At 44.2% G+C, this 20,099-nt stretch overlaps 1 protein-coding gene across 6 annotated transcripts in view; it reads right to left on the bottom strand.

Moving 5' to 3' along the window:
• The window catches only part of LOC139262850 (prolyl 4-hydroxylase subunit alpha-2-like), a 156,956-nt gene extending 148,993 nt beyond the window's left edge, over positions 1 to 7,963 (bottom strand). For 4 of the 6 annotated variants that reach the window (XM_070878045.1, XM_070878049.1, XM_070878048.1 and 1 more), the window contains exon 1: positions 7,843 to 7,963. The gene's annotated coding sequence lies outside the window, so the exon portion shown is untranslated. The remainder of the gene's footprint in view (positions 1 to 7,842) is intronic. The other 2 variants (XM_070878053.1, XM_070878047.1) reach the window with 1 other exon arrangement.
• Positions 7,964 to 20,099: the final 12,136 nt, after the last annotated feature.

Genomic DNA, 20,099 nt, shown 5'->3' with positions numbered 1-20,099 from the left:
GTACTGATGTGTCAGCTTAGATTTTATGCTCAAGTCTTTGGCGTGGAACTTAAACCCACAACCGTCTGACTCAGGCAAGAGTTCTACCAACTGAGCCACAGCTGACACTGGTCTTAAGATTTTTCAAACACAATTTTAATCTGAAAATGTTTTATTCAGGAGAGGGAATGGGTAGAAGTAAAATTAAAAGTCAGACTATATACAATTTATATCCACGAAGGAGAATCTGACTTAAAATTAAAATGTTTTTGAAAGACCCTGAATTTCCATTCCCATTCTCTAAGAATTTGTAATTTAGAAATTTTTCTTTAAACAGTAACCTTCTCCTTCATTCAATCTTTCCATCAGGAGACACAAGTCCTTGGTTGTGGTGGTTGGATAAATAAGCCTTGCTGAATGGACGGTTTAGACATCCCTCATTATGTGAGTGGCCAGCATCAACTGGAACTTGTGCAACCAGTACTACAGTCAAGGTTTTATAAATTGATTCCCACCCACCTTAGCTCTCAAACTGATGGATTGCCGCAGAAATAACAGCACATTCCACAAGAAGTAAGTAATTAAAAAGTAACTCCAACATCTGGGGAATGTAACCCTTGATCCACACAGAATAGCAAGTAGTATCCAACCCAAAGTGTTCAGTTCACTTTACCCGTGTGGGCTCCGAATACATTATTGTAGAATATCAGACTTTAAAGCAGAACCGTACCTCAAAGCATGTTACTTTAAATAGTGTCTCTTACTCTCCGTAAACAGTTCTCTCAGTCTTCAAAAGTAACTATTTATTTCCCCTCCCCACGGTTCATTTTGCTTGGCTCATCTTGCTTTAGCAACGCACACGGAAGCTGAAGACATTTGGACAATTTAGTCCATCCAGTTCAGACAAGTTACCACATTCTTTCACTTCAGAATTATCCAACATTCCAAAACTGACAGGAGAGACATTAGCAAAGTACACAGTCATGCACACTCCAGCAGTATTGACTATGGGCAACTATATGTGAATGGATCAAAGCACACTGCTTACATCGTACTAACTCGAATAAATATGCAGAGGTAATACCAGTTGCATCTAACATTATAATTACTACTTTTAAAGACGAGACCGGTTCTGTGTGATCAATTCTCAAGTCCCCATACTACTGTGGCATTTCTTTTCAATAGCTTCTAAACTGCAGCACACCTGTCCTTTAGTACATTTTAACTCTATGGGCTAGAAATTCATTGGCTTTGCGCCACCCGTGAGCGCCTGAGAGCAGCGCTAATGGGCCGCTAAGCACTTACCGCCCGAGGGCCACACTATGACAGCCTGCCGCGGACTTCATTGCTGGTGTAGCGGCGGCGCTGTCATTTAGCCCTCGCACTATAGCTCCACCCATTTGGTGACATCACGCACATACAACGCCCTCTTAGTGCCACGTTCACCAACTTGATTGCTTCTGCCTGCCGTACCAGGCACTGCAAAGAGGTTCCCGGAGCCGTAAATGTTCATATTGCACTTTATTTACAGTTACTTACCTTTCTGACCTCGAGATGACTGTTGCTAACTTTTCTTCCATTTCCTTGCAGTTTTTGTCTGGTCCACCTCACTCCTCTTTAGGCGCTAGGATGTTAGGTATCCTAGCGCCTCAACTTCAGTAGCGCTCCCGTGCTACCACCCCCTTAGCGCCCAAAGAGTAGTGTGGAACACTTCAGTTAGCGCTCCACTCCCTTCTTGCAGCGCTAAAAATGAATATCTCGGTTGGAGGCGGTAAACATTACCTGCGCTAAAGTTAGCAACTAGGTGGTGTCACCACCTCAAACTGGGCTATACTGAATTGTTAGCCCATATATCTTGTCTAAGTCATTTTTCTTTGGTACAAAATAAGCCTATTTTTGAAAGGAACCTTTTCTGCACTTCAGCAAGGCGACAAGCATATTGCTCTTGACCATCAAAATATGTCCAGGAACATGAAGCTCTTGACCAAAACACGTGCAAATCACACCGCTATGTTATCTTTTTACAAGAGCTTGCCTTTATATGGTGCCCTTGCACAGAAAAAAACATTCCAAGGCACTTCATAAAAGCATAATCAGACAAAAAAATGGCTGCTACACCAACAGGCATTGTTTGAATTTAATTTTTGAGGATCAGCACCAGAAGACTCCAGTCTTTGAGGCTCTCTAGTATTTCCACTCTCTCCTATCTGAGCGTAACAAGCATCCTGAGATTCCATCCCCAGCACAGCAGAACTTCCTCAAATCTATACAACAAAATCACAAGGAGCAAGAGAGCTATAAACCTCTTGGATTGGGTTTGTTCTTCCTCCCAGATGTTCATGATCCAAGTTTGGCGCTTTTGCTCTGATTCACACTCATCATAGGCAAACAACGATCAGATCCAACTTTAAACAAATGGATTGCATAACCCAGCTGTTGCCGAATCTCCTCAGTACAGATGGTTCCCAATCACAATCCAAGGCTAAAGAAGATGGTCTGTGAAATTCCTTATGGAGCCAACACCAATACTTCCCGTCCCCTGCCAACCCCCACCATCTTTAATTGTTCTGGCATTTTACTGGGATTTAAGCACAAGCACCAGGAATTTCCTTGGAGTTTCTCCTGATCAGCCACTGCAACTTTGGCGGAATTCCTTGGCTAGACACATAAATGGGGCTTGGGACGATCTTCCATCAATCGATTAGAAGAACCCCCCCCCACCAAGAAAATCACACCCGGACCATCAATATAAGAGCGTCACTCAAATCCAATAAGGAATTTTGGAGAAACATCTTTTCCCATAGAATGTTAGAATGTGGAATGTGCTACCACATGGCCTAGTTGAGGTGAATAACATAGATGCATTTTAGGGGAAGCTAGATAGGTCCATGAGGGAGAAGGAATAGAAGGATATGCTGATAGGGTTAAATAAAGTAAGTTGGAAGGAGGCTCGTGAGGAGCATAAACCTGTTGTAATGTAATATGTAATATTGTAAATGTTGTTTTCTGCAGTTTAGACTCAATAGTGCACCTTGGAACCTGGCTAGAACTTGCCAGCAAGGCCAGTAAATTTGCAAACGAGCAAAAATCATTAAACAATTGGTTTTCCCTTCTAGGGTTAATGCAGGGGCTCATTTGAATTGCTGGTGGATTTAACCAACACCTGCAAATGAATTGGGCCATTATCACACACACACACACACACACACACACACATCATGACTCAGTAATATCAACTCAGTCTTCATAGCCTTTAAACCCTTGAAGTATGATTGAGGTTTGGAAGCCCCAAAGGAAAACAGCTGTTCAAAACTAAAACAAAACTGAGGGGCTTCATCCTTTGATATCACACGTTGTTCGTTACTCATTGTGCGTTTTGCTGCCCAAACAGTGCAGAATTGTTTCCCCGGCCTATCAGGAGAACTCCAAAGGAAATTCCTGGTTCTTGCGTTTAAAGCCCAGTAGAATTCCCAGCCCACACTATAGAAATAGTGGGGAATAATACTCCCCACACACTATAGAATTAGTCCACCAATCCATCAAACACATGGTTACACCAACTAGTTCCATCTGATGTTCCCTTCACAATTCTCACTCCGTTAGTCCAGCTACAATGGTACAAAGTTATGAAAACTGAATTTCCTCCATTCGGAATCATGGGGGCTATTTTAACTTAACCCGCCAATGGGAAACGGACAGGATCAGGTGCACTGTTGATTTTACACCCGTGAGCCACTCACGCCAGAAAAGTTCCAAGTTTAATCCCTACATTTGTACAGTTACTCATCTTGCAGAGTTTGAGTAATGTAACAACAAGGCTACTGCAATTGGTCTTGGTGGCCCTAGAGCAGGGAGGAGGAAAACAAAAAATCAGGCAGAGTTTTAACTCCTGATTGCTATTTCCATGGACCTTGCTGATAAGAAATGATGTGTGAATATTGGGTGTGGACCGGGTGAGGCTTGGCTGTGTTGCCATTAAAAGGTGAATAGCTGCGTAATCTCACTCCCTGAGATCACTCAAGAATGAGCACTTGTAAACTATCCAGGCAGTACTGAGGGAATAATACTCGCAGACATGAAAGAATTGTATTTCGCAGTGGCTCAGTGGGTAGCACACTCGCCTGGGAGTTAGAAGGTTGTGGATACAAGTCCCACTCCAGGGACTTGAGCACAAAAATCTCAATTGACACTCCAGTGCTGCACTGATGGAGGTGCCGTCTTTCGGATGAGACGTTAAACCGAGGCCCTATGTTTGCCTCTGAGGCGGACATAAAAGATCCCATGGCACTATTTCGAAGAAGAGCAGGGTTGTTCACCTGGTGCCCTGAGGCCAAAATTCATCCCTCAACCACCATCACTAGAAAATAGATTATCTCATCAATAGCCGCGATTCCTACCTTACAACAATGACTACACTTCAAAAAGTACTTAATTGGTTGTGAAGTGCTTTGGGATGTTCTGACATCGTGAAAGGCAGTATATACGTCTTTCTTTTCTTTTTACGAAGTACCAGGGTGCTTTGAAGAAAAGTGAATTAAACTGGAGGGAGGGGATATTTTGCAATCTGCAGTCGAACAGATTCTGCTGATCTTCATAAGCTATTTACAGACATCCTTAACTGAAATGTAATCTTGTAACTGCTCATGTTTTGAGCCAATACATTATTGCAGTTCTCAAAACTGTTACAGCGAGATTGCAAAAATTACCTGACTATGTTTTTGGAATACTGGAACTATTGTCTAAAGATTGCTTTACAGCTGTGTGCAATCTGTTGGGTCTTGCCTCACTATCAGACTGCACTTCAGTTGGCACACTGCTCCAGTTCAACACAACCAAGACTTGGCACACTTCTACCCATTCTACAGCAAACAGTCTCAGGGTTGCTCCACTTCAGCTTCCTTCATAAGCCGCAGTTTCTTTTCAAGTGCCTCCTTTTTATAGTCAGCTTCACTGCAGCATACACCCACGGAGCACATTGTTCTACTTAACAAGCGCTGCCCTTCTGCAGAAGTGTTCCAGGAACCATATTGTTTGCAAACACACGTACACTGCATTAATAGAAGCTGCATCAAAACACATTGCTAGATCTGAAGTATGATCGTGGGACTGTCTGGTGGCACCATCAAGACAAAAAATGGCATACAGCTCTGGTTATTGAGGTCAGGCAGCTCAGTTGGTTGCGTGCCAGGCTCAGGATGAGAAGGCTAACCTGATACGGTTAACTTCGCCCTTGCATCCTGCCAAGTTAATGAAATGAGCACAATGTCTTGAGACATGGGTAGAAAATAGGAGGCAGCAGAGCCTGAGTGGTGATGGTCACAATGTTGCAGGAGCTCCTACTGTTTGGCAATAAAGGGAATCTGTATCCATTGCAGACTGAGGGTAATCTCTCAGCCTCTCACTCTCTCAGGTGTCAGCCGTGGCTCAAGGGGTAACAATCTCACCTCCCATTCAGAGGCCTGTGGGTTCAAGCCCCACTCCAGGGACTTGAGCACTTAATGTAAGATGGCACTCTCAGTGCAATACCGAGGGAGTGCTGCACTATTGGAAGTGCCGTCTTTCGGATAAGGTATTAAACTGAGCTCCCTTCTGCACTCTCAAGTGGGTGTAAAAGACCACATGGTACTATTTGAATAAGAGCAGCAGAGTTCTTCCAATAAGATCATGGCTGATCTTGCAGCCCTTGGATTCTTACAGGATTGGTCAACTCCTGTGACCATTTCTGAATGCCCTGGCTCCTCTGACCTTAAGCACCCACAATAACTCATGGGCTGCTTTGCCTAGCATCCACCTCACCCGGGGTCTGTCTGTAAGTTTTGGATTCTGAACCTTTCGCCGCCACACCAACACCCTCCTCATGTCTAACTCCCCATGTGCTGAAATATAGCCCTCATCCCTAACTCCCCATGTGCTGAAATATAACCCTCATCTCCAACTCCCTAACTCCCCATGGTAGCAGTCTTCAAATGACATAGAATTTACAGTACAGAAACATGCCATTCAGCCCAATTGGTTTATGCTGCATACAAGCCTCCTCTCCGAACACCTATTCTTGCTCAATCATTCTATGCAAGTACAAATTAGTGGCCAGAATAGGCTATGACTGGACAATGCAAAGTACAGGACTGCTCTCTGTAGGATAGCTCCCATTGGTTCGTACCAGTTGTTGGCTCGGGGCAAGAAATATAGGCATAAAAGTCAGTTCCACTACAACAGCCTCACAGTAACATGAGTTGCATCACTGTTATCTTACCATACACAACACCCTCTAACACGAATACTCTTAGCAGGGTTCCCTGAGCCACACACCTTCTTCGCCACACATTCCCAATGCAACAGTGAAAGTGGGCAAGCTACTACCAACCTCCTGCCTGTGCCAATGCTGCTCTATGAATGCCTGGCCAAGGAGCTGGTACTGAGCATTCCAACAACAGTGTGTGGCAATAGTCAAGCAAATATCTCAGAGCATTTGATTTAAAAAAACAGGCACTGAGAAGAGTAATTAATAACATTGGTAGTGGGACAAAAGCGTAGCAAGGTTGTTGGGAAGCTTCAGAACGATGGGGTGGGGTGGGGGGATTTTTGCAAGGAATTCCACAGATCAGAGGTGACTTTCCGTCAGAATTCCCTGTCCTCTGCTATAACCTCTTTTTTAGACAAAATCAATATACTGGATATTGGTTCAGTTAAAGGGGCGACCTGAGCAGGCAAACCAATCCAGCCCCTTTAAGAGGGTGCAACTGCTGCCAGATTGGGGTGTTCTGGGCCAAGGAAACTTACTCCCCCCGCCACCCCCCCTCCCTGCCTCAAAAAATACTGAACAATGATGCTAAATCCATTTGGGCTTTCACTTGGCGGCAGCACTTAGTAACTTCAGCTAGTTATTGACTTTAAAGGGGAGGGGGGAGATGCAACTTCCAATATGAAGGAGAAAAAAATTGCAAGGCTATGGTGAGGGCTGGGGGGAGGGGGGGGGGGTGTGACTAACTGGATTGCTCTTCCAAAGAGCCGGCGCAGACTGGATGGGCTGAATGGCCTCCTGCTGTGCTGTACAGAGGATGGTGTTTCAGCGCACAAGTCCGGTGAAACGGCCGCCAGCAGGGCTGTCGTTGCTTATTGTCAAGAGTTGTGTCCACATCCACTCCAACACAGCTGAAAGAATGCGATTTCTGTCTCTGCGCGGAGTTCATTCTGCGTTGAAAGTGACGAATTCCCGTTAATATCCGCCGCGTGTGTGCTGCAGCCAAAGGATCGCAAAGCACCGACAGGCTCAAACAACACAGCCAGACCTAGTCAAAAACATCGATGTAACTCGCCCCCTTTTAAGACATTTGAGTCGAATTCTCCAGCACATGTTTTTCTACAATCAATTATTGTGTTTAATGGAAAGAGCGAAATATTAAACACTTATTTCCACCGCCAGAAATGTTTACAATCTTAACGCTTTGCAACAGAACATGGGAGGGGGGGGTGAAAAGGACATCCCTGGAACAATCACAACATGGTTATGTAACAGTGGTAGGCGCTCTTGTCATCTAACTTCAAGCACGGCTCTGTGGGGAGCTGCAGACAGGGCTGGGAGAGGCAGCGGGAAGAGTGGGGTTTCCAGGAACTGCAGATCCGCTGAAACATGCTGCAGACAAGACGGGGCCAAAGGACGAGAGAGAGGGAGCGAGGCAGAGCTGGAGCAACAGATCCATTCACCGCGATCGGTCCCTCTCCCTGATTTCTGATTGCTGCCGAGTCCTGGCTGAGATTTCTGGCTGATTCTTCAACCAGCAGCTCTCTCCACCAAAAAAAACCCTAACAACCCCAAGACATGCCGAGTCAGCCCCTCTCTCCCCAACCCCAGGGATATCTCACCTCCAGCAGGAAGAAGCGGTGTCCTGCTTGTTGATCCGTGGCAGCCCCTGAATCCTTTTTCTCTCTCTCTCTCTCTCTCTCTCCTTTGCCTTTCCCCTCCTGATTCCCAGATCTCCTGAAATCTCTCTCGGCTGCCACGTAGGGATCGGCCCCAGAATGCCACATTTCTTCGAAAATCACCGCCTCCGAATTCAGCTGGAAGCAGAGACCAAACCTGTCACTGCCGCGCATGAAACACCCCGGGGTTTGTAATTTAGGGGGGCAATCACAGAATAAAGTCTGCCAGATTCATCCTATTACCCCACTCATTGAAGTAAGGTATTTATGTATTTTATTTTCAAAAAGTAGGTCAATAGAAAATTATACTCTCCCACATACAAACAAATTCAACACAAAAATATTCTGCAATACTGTTGGAAGCAAATACAGGCAAATGTATTTTTCGTGATCTCTCAGACCGCATATATTTTCCACCAAGCTAGCCCTAGACCTATTAAAATGTGCCGGGAAAATTAATTAAGCATTGTACTAATGACAATTGCTCACTTCATATTGTGGAAAAGACTTCCCCAGATTGTACACTTTGCCTGCTCCTTTTTTTAATAATTATTTTTTTTTTAAATACAGAAATCAGAGAATTACATGATATGGTCCCTTTATTTTGATACATTACGGTACCAGCAAGCTGCTCCATTCATTATCCTGACACTGAATCGTGCCTGAGTGCACGCTCGCACATACAGGCACTGGCCAGCAATGGGGGAGAGCATCAAATCCATATTCAGCCTGTTAACCTTCATTGGAGTATTACATTATAACTATTCTTAAACCTAAACAACAATTCTAGCAGCTTGATGAATTTTAATAAGCAGCAGCCATTCTCCACTATTGAAATGTATATATATATAAAGAAAGACTTGCATTTATATCGCGCCTTTCACAACCACCAGACATCTCAAAGTGATTTACAGCCAATGAAGTAGCTTTGGAGTGCAGGCACTGTTGTAATGTGGGAAACAAGGCAGCCAATTTGCGCACAAGTACACTTCCACAAACAGCAAGGCGATAATGAGCAGATAATCTATTTTTGTTATGTTGATTGAGGAATAAATATTGGCCAGGATACCAGGGATAACTCCTCTGCTCTTCTACAAAATAGTGCCATGGGTATTTTACATCCAATTGAGAGAGCAGTCGAAAGTCCGACAGTACAGCACTCCCTCAGTACTGCCCAGGAGTGTCAGCCTTGATTTTTTTTTGCTCAAGTCCCTGGAGTGGGATTTGTATCCACAACCTTCTGACTCAGAGGCGAGAGTGCTACCCACTGAACGACAACTGACACAATAGATACATACATATATACAGGTGCAACATCCAAAATCCGGAATCCGGAATGTTCCGAATCCGGACACCGGGCCGATCCGTGGCGGGGTCATCCGGAAACCGGAAAATGTTACGAAATCCGGACTCCCCTGCCTTGGCAGCTTGACCTCTGGCCGCCCGACCTCCGGCCGTCTGACCTCGTCTCGGGCCGACCTCCCCCGGCCTCCGGTCGCCCGACCTCCCCCCCCCCCTTTTTTTATCTTCCTCTCTATCACATCTGAAAACCAAGTACCCAGGAACATTGAGCTGTCATTCCTGCCCTTCTTTCAACCATGTTTCAGTAAAGATATGATATAATTTTTCCACAAGTCTATCTGAGCCCTCAGCTCATTTGCCTTATTCACTAGACTCCTTGAATTGAAGTATATACCATTAAACACTGTCAAACCTCTTTGTTGTCTATTTTCTAGCCTTTGTTTCCTCTCATTGATTAATTTACTGCCTTCCATGTCCAGCTTTGCTTCTTTCCCTTTAACTCTATGCTCAGGTTCCCATTGCCCCCGCCAATCTAGTTTAATCTCTCGCCAACAGCACTAGCAACCACCCCGCATGGATATTGGTCCCAACCCTGTTGAGGTGCAACCTGTCTGGCTTTTCAGGTCCCAGCTCCTCGAGAACCACTATTAGCAATGTCAGTATTCTTGCTCAGGCCAACATCCCCAACATCGAAGCACTGACCACGCTCGATCAGCTCTGCTGGATGGGCCACATTGTCTGCATGCCCAACACGAGACTCCCAAAACAAGCGCGCGCTCTACTCAGAGCTCTGACACGGCACGTGAGTCCCAGGTGGGCAGAGGAAATGCTTCAAGGACACACTCAAAGCCCCTTGAAAAAGTGCAACATCCCCACCAACACCTGGGAATCCCTGGCCCAAGACCGCCTAAAGTGGCGGAGAAGCATCCGGGAAGGCGGCGAACACTTCGAGTCTCTTCGCCGGGAGCAAGCGGAAGCCAAGCACAAACAGCGGAAGGAGAGCATGACAACCCAAGCACCCCACCCATCCGTCCCTCCAACCACCGTCTGCCCCACCTGTGACATAGACTGTAGGTCCTGCATTGGACTCATCAGTCACCTGAGAACTCATATTAGTGTGGAAACAAGTCATCCTCGACTCCAAGGGACTGCCGAAGAAGAAGAGAAGAACCATTATATGTATAAAATGCCTTAACATTGCTGGGTTAGGAGATCAAGCAGGTGAAATTGCTTTGACCAGTATTTGTAATAAATGCTTATGTAATATTTTTCTGTGCACTTTAATAAAGCTATTTCTTTACATGGCTTAACGAACATATCAAAATATCTTGCGTAGGAATGTTAACGAACATATCAAAATATCTTGCGTAAGAATGTCATATGAGATATTGCTGAAAATAATTTCACTCCACAAGAGTCTTACCAAACAGTTTATAAGGATAAAGAAAAGACTTGCATTTATACTGCACCTTTCATGACCACCGGACGTCTCAAAGTGCTTTACAGCCAATGATGTATTTTTGGAATGCAGTCACTGTTTTAATGAGAGGAGTGTGTGAGGACTGATGTGATAAATTAATCATTTATTGCAGATAAATCTTCCCCTGCACTGGAAACTTACCGTGACTTCCAATGTGGCAGTGCAACAGCTGAGATTTGCAGATAGGCTGTTCCTGGCAGTTCCAGATATTGGATCTCCTCAAAAGTCCCCTCGGAAGGTGATAACATCGCTTTAACGTATACTGCACCTTTTTGTGTGAATTGTATATTCATCAAATTAAAAATACCTGTGTTCATCAAAATGTTAGACCCCAAATTGGTCCTAAATTAATAACCTGACTCAAATAGCCTATAAGCATGGCTGGCATAGGAAATTAAAACATTCACATTAGTGCAGTTATGGAAAATTTTCTAAGGTTGGGATTAATGTACATTGTTGGAAACGTGTAGTTGAGGTTTAATTCTAATCTGAAAATGATTCACTAATATTTGATCTTGCATCACTTACATTAGTGAGCACTATTTAACCCTGCCTTTATTACCAAGAATGAAATAACATAAAATATGTGCCTCAGAAAATATGGTTGAAAAACAACCTTTTATCACTGGAAATATTTGAATAGGAACTCCTGTCAAGACTAACCTCTTCACTTCTGAAGAATAAAGAGAATTCTGTTCATGGATAGAAGTACTAAATAAGTGTACGTCATGATCCATGGAAAGCATCGCAGCTGAGCTGTAAATAAAAGGGCTATTCTGTGCCATGTAGCACGGAAACAGGCTGCTTGTAACCTTGGCATCCTGTTCAGTCTTAAGCTGAGCTTGTGACCCCCATATGCTCACCATCACAAAGACTGCCTTCGTCCACCTCTGTAATTGCCCGCCTGCCATTGTAAATCTCATCTACTTCTTTGTCACTTCCAGACTAGACTGTTCCAATGCTCTCTTCTCTGGCCTCCCATCCTCCATTCTCTATAAACCACAGCTCATCCAAAGGAAGAGGAGGAAGAGAAGGAGGTTCACCAGCATTCTGCTCTTTGAATCCAGCTGAGAAGGTGTGCTGGATTAACTCCATAGATGTGGTGGAAGGGCTACGGGTCCAATGCTAAATACCCTGTACAACTAACGCAAATGATTCAGAAACTGCTTGAAATGTTCAGCTTAGTAAAGTGGACGATATTGAACGTTTATTAGTCTGATATTGGTGTAAAATGCAGGTTGTATGTGCAGCACACATTCCAACATGTAACATAATTTGAGCCACTTTGACTGGTGCAGTAATTTGTATGTTTGTATTGTCCTGGAAATAGTTTCTAAGTGTTAGAAATAAAACAAAGCAGCTAAACGCCCAATACCTTCCAGGAATGATTGGTAGGATTGCTTTGTCTGTGGCCATTAACCGGACATGACTGGTGCCTGTCCAGCTACTATCAATACTCTCTACATCCATTATAATATCAGTTTGCACTATTGCCACTAAATTGACCTGTCCAATGGAACATAAAATACAATAATTCAAATTAAGCAGCTTGACAATTGTAACACGCCCTCTTGACCTTTGTTGATGACTGTGATTTATGTTCTACTGACAATCACTGATAAAAAAAAATGGCTAAATGAACCACAATATAAAGGCATCAGTTTAATGTTTCAATAAAATCATTCATTGAAAGATAGGAGGAAATCAATTGCTGAGAAAATATATTTATTACTAATCACGTGGGCACTGAAGTCTGAGATTAAAAACAACCCATCCATCTATTATTAATGAAATCTTCTCAACAAACAGGGATGTACAGGATTGAAGAAAGCACCCGAATGACCTCGAAAGACTGGGAAGGATAACGCTGACTCATTGCTTAAAGGGCACGAGTGGAGCTGTATCAACAAAAAGGTTATTGTCTGCTGCAGAAAAACGTGGCTCAGTTTCTGATTCAGATTTGAAGAGCAGGACACGCCTATCAAGTCATAAGAATATAAGAAATAGGAACAGGAGTAGGCCATTTGGCCTCTCGAGCCCGCTCTGCCATTTAATAAGATCATGGCTGATCTGATCATAGGTTCAGCTCCACTCCCTGCCCACTCCCCATAACCCTTTATTCCCTTATCGCTCATTAATCTGTTTATCTCCACCTTAAATATATTCAATGACCCAGCCTCCACAGTTCTCTGGTGCAGAGAATTCCACAGATTTACAACCCTCTGAGAGAAGAAATTCCTCCTCATCTCAGTTTTAAATGGGAGGCCCCTTATTCTGAGACTATGCCCCTAGTTTTAGTTTCCCCTATGAGTGGAAATATCCTCTCTGCATCCACCTTGTCGAGCCCCCTCATTATCTTATATGTTTCGATAAGATCACCTCTCATTCTTCTGAATGAGTATAGGCCCAACCTACTCAACCTATCTTCATAAATCAACCCCCTCATCTCCAGAATCAACCTAGTGAACCTTCTCTGAACAGCCTCCAATGCAAGTATATCCTTCCTTAAATACCGGATACACTCTCTGAACTCTTCCTCACGGCTACCCTGGACAATGGTGCAGCAATGGAAATCAGGGATGTGCAAGCTGCCAGAATTGGAGGAGCTTGAAGGGCTGGAAGAGGTTACAGAGATGGGGGGGCAGAAAGGCCATAGAGGGATTTGCAAACAAGGATGAGAATTTTAAAATTGAGACGTTGCCAGACCGGAAACCAATGTAGGTCAGGAAGCACAGGGGTGAACAGGACTTGGGCAGCAGAGTTTTAGATGAGCACTGTTTTTAGAGGGTGGAAGATGGGAGACTGGTCAGGGGAGCATTGAAATAGTCAAGTTTAGAGTTAACAAAGGCATGGATGAGGGTTTCAGCAGCAGATGAGCTGAGGCAGGGACGGAGTCATGTAATGTTATGGAGGTGGAAATGAATATGTGGTCGGAAGCTCATCTTGATGAAAAGCTTGAAGTAGTTTGCCACTCATTGGTGGCTGGCTCCCTCTGTTGGATTCAAATCTACAGATCACTCTTTGATAAGAGTTTCTTACTGCAGCACTGGAGCCAAACTGTATGGAAACGTAAAGAAGGTTCTCGGCCTCTATTCCTTTCAGTGCAGGAATTCAGTTGTGTCATTGTGGATTGATTTGTGGGAAACCTTGCTGTATGCTGCATGCCAAGCATTGATATTGATGTCCTAGTACTTTATTTGCAGCACACAGTGCAATTAGGACTCACAATTTGGATACAACAACACCAGCTTGCATTACTGTAGCGCCTTTAACACAGTAAAACATCCCAAGGTGCTTCACAGGAGCGTTATCAGACAGAAATTGACACTGAACTAAAGAAGAAGATATTAGGACAGGTGATCAAATGCATGGTCAAAGAGGCACATCTTTAAGCAGGAGCGACAAAGAGGTTTGGAGAGGGAATTCCCAGTGTAGTGCCGAGACAGTGGTGCTGTGCATCCTTATTTGCAGATGCCATAAAAACAATATACTAGCTCATGTGATAGTGGTAGTGGTGTTTGCGGCAGGGAAGGGGGCAGATCTGAATAGCATTGTTGTCATTATTTTATGTTTGAATGTACCCAGATTTGGGAGGCAGGGTCCCTTTAATTGATGATGAGTTATTGCTCTTCCCACCTCAGTGCAAAAATTTCAGCAGAATAAAAGTACCTGACAATTTAACTCATGATCCGTTTATTTATCTAATGTCTCAAAATATTTTGAGACCAAACAATTTTGTGGGGCATAAGATTGTCCACAGTGTTGTGCTTCACACAAATGCTAATCGTGAATATTTCATCAAATTCTTTGTCAGTGTAATACTTTAAAAAAATTGGAACGTGCCGTCTAGATTTTCTTACGTTTTCTCGCTATTCTGAGGGTGAATATCTGTAACCAGGGCTCCATCATCCCTGTGCTCGCTGATCTAATTGGCTCCCGGTCCGGCAATGCCTCAATTTTAAATTTTTTTCCATGGTCTCACCTCTCACTATCTCTATAACCTTCTCCAGCCCTAAAACCCTTCGAGATCTCTGCGCTCCTCCAATTCTGGCCTCTTCTGCATCCATGATTTTTATCACTCCACCATTAGCGGCTGTGCCATCAGCTGCCTGGGACCTAGGCTCTGGAATTCCCTCCCTTAAACCTCTCTACCTCTCTCTCCTCCTTTAGGATGCTCCTTAAAACCTACCTCTTTGATCAAGCTATTGGTCATTTGTCCTAATATCTTCTTATGTGGCTAGGTATCAATTTTTTTTAATAACGCTTCTGTGAAGTACCTTGGAATGTTTTACGAAGTTAAAGCTGCTATATAAATGCAAGTTGTTGTTATTGAATGCACAATAATCTCCAGTCACAAGATTGTGCCATCAGGGTACAACTTGTTCCATGAGTTTGAGTGCTATTCACTCCTAGAGTGAAAAAAATATGGTGATGTGTAAGTAGGATGGCAATGGGGCTTTCAGGCACTAAGTCCTATCAGAGAGCTTTTACGTGGGGCTCTCCCAATCTACAGCTCTGGGGGTTCTGCTGATCTTCTACCCAAGTTACAGCCATAGATCAGGAAAACCCCAGAAATTCCAGAAGAATGAAATTAAAGACACAATGATAGACTGGTGAAATGATAACAAAAAACAATGTTGCATAGTTCATGAACATTTCATGGTTAAGGGGTATATTTTCCCCCTTTCAATAGTATTAGTGGTAAAGTTCGACATGAGGCTAAAGCAAATTTCCCAATTTCTATTTATGCTGAAACCTTTGTTGAATAATAACTGAGAACATGCCCTTAGTGTACATAATTCTATCAATGGTCTCTGATAGCTTGGTAGATAAGGTAACTACCCAATGTGCAACTGAGCCATACAGACCAGCAGAAATAAGCCACGTGCAAATGGCCTGCTGGTAAAGAAAGAAGGGCAGGGAAACATAGTCCAGATGTTAGTTTATGGGTCAGCTGTGGCTCAGTGGGTAGCACTCTCACCTCCAAGTCATAAGATTATGGGTTCAAGTCCCACTCCAGGGATTGAGCACACAAATCTAAGCTGACACTCCAGTGCAGTGTTGAGGGAGCGCTACACTGTCAGAGGTGCCGTCTTTCGGATGAGACGTTAAACCGAGGCCCCGTGGACGTAAAAGGTCTCATGGCACTATTTTAAAGAAAAGTAGTTATCCCTGGTGTCCTGGGATCAATATTTATCCCTCAATCAACATAACAAAAACAGATTATCTGGTCATTATCACATTGTTGTTTGTGGAAACTTGCTGTGCGCAAAATTGGCTGCTGCGTTTCCTTACATTACAACAGTGACTACACTCCAAAAGTACTTCATTGGCTGTAAAGTGCTTTGAGACGTGCGGTGGTTGTGAAAGGCGCTATAGAAATGCAAGTTGTTTCTTTTAGTGCCCACTGGCATGGCATGCTGCTCAGTTGTAAACAATTTACAACGCTTTCTCAGGTTAACTGAGTCTGGGCATTAAATGTGACCTTGCCAGTGTTATCCACACCCTAAGAAAAAATAAAAGGAAAAGAACGACATGGTGAGCTGAATGGTTCTAAAGATCATTTTGTTTATTGACAACATAGTTTATAAACAGAAAAGGAAGCATGCACGATTGACTGGGCGAGTCAATCAGTGTCCATATTTTCAATTGATATTCAAGAGTGTGCAAAATTTGTAGAGATTTGCAATCAAGCACATAATTTAAAAAGCGAAATTGCAACACAACAGAAAATTAAAATATACTGCACAGGAAGGCCAAAACCCACCAAGGAAATAAGAGGCGATAAAATCATTGCAAAACTGCTGAAGCTGAAGGTCCAAGAACAGCAACAGTTCCTTATCAGAACCTTCTGCTGAGGCTGATGACTCATTATCTCTGTTACTTTTTACGACCAGACTTGTAATTACCTTGAATATAGAAGATTAAAGGGTGATTTAATTCAGTTGTTTAAGATGATTAAAGGATTTGATAGGATAGAGAGAGAGAAATTCTTTCCTCTTCTGTGGGAGTTCAGAACAAGAGGAAATAACCTGAATATTAGAGCTAAGCCTTTTAGGAGCGATGACAGGAAGCACTTCTTCACACAAAGGGTAGTGGAAATCTCAAACTCTCTCCACAAAAAGCTGTCGAGGCTGGGGGTCAATTGAAAATTTCAAATCTGAGATTGTTAGGCAAGGGCATTAAAGGATATGGAACCAAGGCCGATAGATCGGGTTAAGATACAGATCAACCATAAGAACATAAGAATTAGGAACAGGAGTAGGCCATCTAGCCCCTCGAGCCTGCTCCGCCATTCAACAAGATCATGGCTGATCTGGCGTGGACTCAGCTCCACTTACCCGCCCGCTCCCCGTAACCCTTAATTCTCTTATTGGTTAAAATATCTATGATCTAATTTAATGATGGAATAGACTAGAGGGGCTGAATGGCCTACTCCTGTTCCAATGTTCCTAAATCATATCAAAGTGACATTTTGAAAGTCTTCTCTGTCATACCTGCCAACAGTATGCTCTTGCAAATCCTCATCTAACGATGATTTGTGTCTGTATCATTTGCTGTGCTTCAGTACATAAGTTAGTTCTCTATTTTCAGCGACAGTCTTAATGTAGGTACTTCAGGACTTTGCGAATAGTTCAATAATATTAGGACTCAGTTTTATGAGACTCCATTCCTGGTATGGAACCTTGCTCGATGGAAGCAGAAATTGGAGAATTGGGCCAGGAGGTCATTACACCCACTGCACTGTGTACCTGATTCTCCAATCCATGCTCTTGCTGAGTGAGACTTCATTCTGTTTGGGGCTGTAATGTAAACAGTCTGAAGCACCTCCACAGATGAATCAATTGTCAATCACCAAACTCAAAGACGAGCAATGTAGCATAATGACATGGCTAACCAGAGGGGGCAAATAGCTCCACATGCCACAGGATATCATCATCATCATCATAGGTAGTCCCTCGGAATCGAGGAAGACTTGCTTCCACTCTTAGCATGAGTTCTTAGGTGGCTGTACAGTCCAATACGAGAACCACAGTCTCTGTCATAGGTGGGACAGATAATCGTTGAGAGAAAGGGTGGGCAGGGAGCTTGGTTTGCCGCACGCTCTTTCCGCTGCCTGCGCTTGATTTCTGCATGCTCTCGGTGTCGATACTAGAGGAGCTCAGCGCCCTCCCGATTGCACTTCCTCCACTTAGGGCGGTCTATGGCCAAGGACTCCCAGGTGTCAGTGGGGATGGCGCACTTTATCAGGGAGGCTTTGAGGGTGTCCTTGTAACGTTTCCTCTACCCACCTTTGGCTCGTTTGCCGTGGATGAGTTCCGAGTACAGCGCTTGCTTTGGGAGTCTCATGTCTGGCATGCAGACTATGTGGCCTGCCCAGTGGAGCTGATCAAGTGTGGTTAGTGCTTCAACGCTGGGGATGTTGGCTTGGACGAGGACGCTAATGTTTGTGCGTCTGTCCTCCCAGGGGATTTGCAGGATCTTGCGGAGACATCGCTGGTGATATTTCTCCAGTGACTTGAGGTGTCTACTGTACATGGTCCACATCTCTGAGCCATACAGGAGGGCGGGTATTACTATGGCCTTGTAGACCATGAGCTTGGTGACAGTTTTGAGGGACTGATCGGCAAACACTCTTTTCCTCAGGCGGCCGAAGGCTGCACTGCCGCACTGGAGGCGGTGTTGGATCTCATCATCAATGCCTGCTCTTGTTGATAGGAGCCTCCCGAGATAGGGGAAGTGGTCCACGTTGTCCAGGGCCATGCCATGGATCTTGATGTTTGGGGGGCAGTGCTGTGCGGTGAGGACAGGCTGGTGGAGGACCTTTGTCTTACTAATGTTTAGCGTAAGGCCCATGCTTTCATACGCCTCGGTAAATACGTTGACTATGTCCTGGAGTTCAGCCTCTGTGTGTGCACAGACACAGGCGTCGCCAGGTACTGTAGATCGATGACAGAGGTTGGAGTGGTCTTGGACCTGGCCTGGAGACGGCGAAGGTTGAACAGCTTCCCACTGGTTCTGTAGTTTAGCTCCACTCTAGCGGGGAGCTTATCAACTGTGAGGTGGAGCATGGCAGTGAGGAAGATTGAGAAGAGGGTTTGGGTGATGACGCAGCCCTGCTTGACCCCGGTCCGGACATGAATTGGGTCTGTGATGGATCGTTGGTAAGGATCATGGCTTGCATTTCATCGTGGAGCAGGCGGAATATGGTGACGTACTTTTGGGAGCATCCGAAACGGAGGAGGATGCTCTATAGACCCTCGCGGTTGACAGTGTCGAAGGCCTTTGTAAGGTTGAAGAAGGCCATGTATAAGGGCTGGCACAGTTCCCTGCATTTTTCCTGCAGCTATCGCGCTGCTAAGGTCATGTTTATTGTGCCCCGGAGGGGACAAAATCCGCACTGCGACTCCGGGAGAAGCTCCTCGGCCACGGGGAGAAGACGGTTGAGGAGGACTCTAGCGACTGATCGTGACCATCTTTAAAAAAGGGGGCAAGTCCGACTGCGGCAATTACAGAGGAATCTCCCTGCTATCAGCCACTGGATATGGGTCTTAGACCACTACCTACACTAGTGAATGGTGGCGTAACCTTATACCTCTGGCTGTATCTTCTTTGGATCGTGCTATATAAGTTGGAGTTTTTCCCATTAAATAACAAAGGGGAAAGACCATTTTCAATCAGCTTGAGGTTGCACAAAATATCCCTCCAAGGCTATGGCTCAGCCACATCCTGCAGTGAGCTAGTTTAGGCACATTCTGAAGTCAATTAGAGGTGAATTCACGTTGCCGAGGAGGAGGTTCTTTAGATTGGCAGGTGCTGATAAATCCGTAGCTCCAAGCCTTTGGGGAGAGCCCAGGTTATGAAGGTCAGAAGAAACCAGCAGTAAGATTATTCACTTGTGACTAATCAGGTGCAAATGTGACATACGTTTTGATGATATGACAACGTGTGATGCTTTCGAGTGTAATATGTTAGATGTGAGATGCCTTGAGGTATGATAGACATGTGCAGATGCAAAACAGATACAGATACATGCAATGCGGTATATTCAACACGATTGACACCAAAATACATTATGTATTTTTTACCGCTGTTGCTTTTGTAAATGCTCTATAGAATTGAGAAAATATTGGAAATCCACAGCTGGTCCATCAGCATCTGACACGAGTATAGACTCTTTGTCACAGCTCTCTAGAAACGTTAATCTGTTTTTTCTCTTCACAGACAATGAGACGCCTATTTCTTTATGAGTGACGCTAGGTTGGAGGACTTTAAAAGTTGAAGAAAAAACACATTTCTTTAAGAGTGAGGCTGAGGAGTGCAGTGTAAAGAGCAAACAACTTTCTGTCCTACAAATTTGTAAATTAATTCATTTACATTGCTCTGTAGAGAGTCTCAAAATATTCTCCATTTATTT

This window comes from Pristiophorus japonicus, chromosome 4 (genome assembly GCF_044704955.1).
Source record: "Pristiophorus japonicus isolate sPriJap1 chromosome 4, sPriJap1.hap1, whole genome shotgun sequence".
Lineage (NCBI taxonomy): Eukaryota > Metazoa > Chordata > Chondrichthyes > Pristiophoridae > Pristiophorus > Pristiophorus japonicus.
The sequence above is the reverse complement of the archived record's forward strand: the minus strand, read 5'-3'. Positions and strand labels throughout refer to the sequence as shown.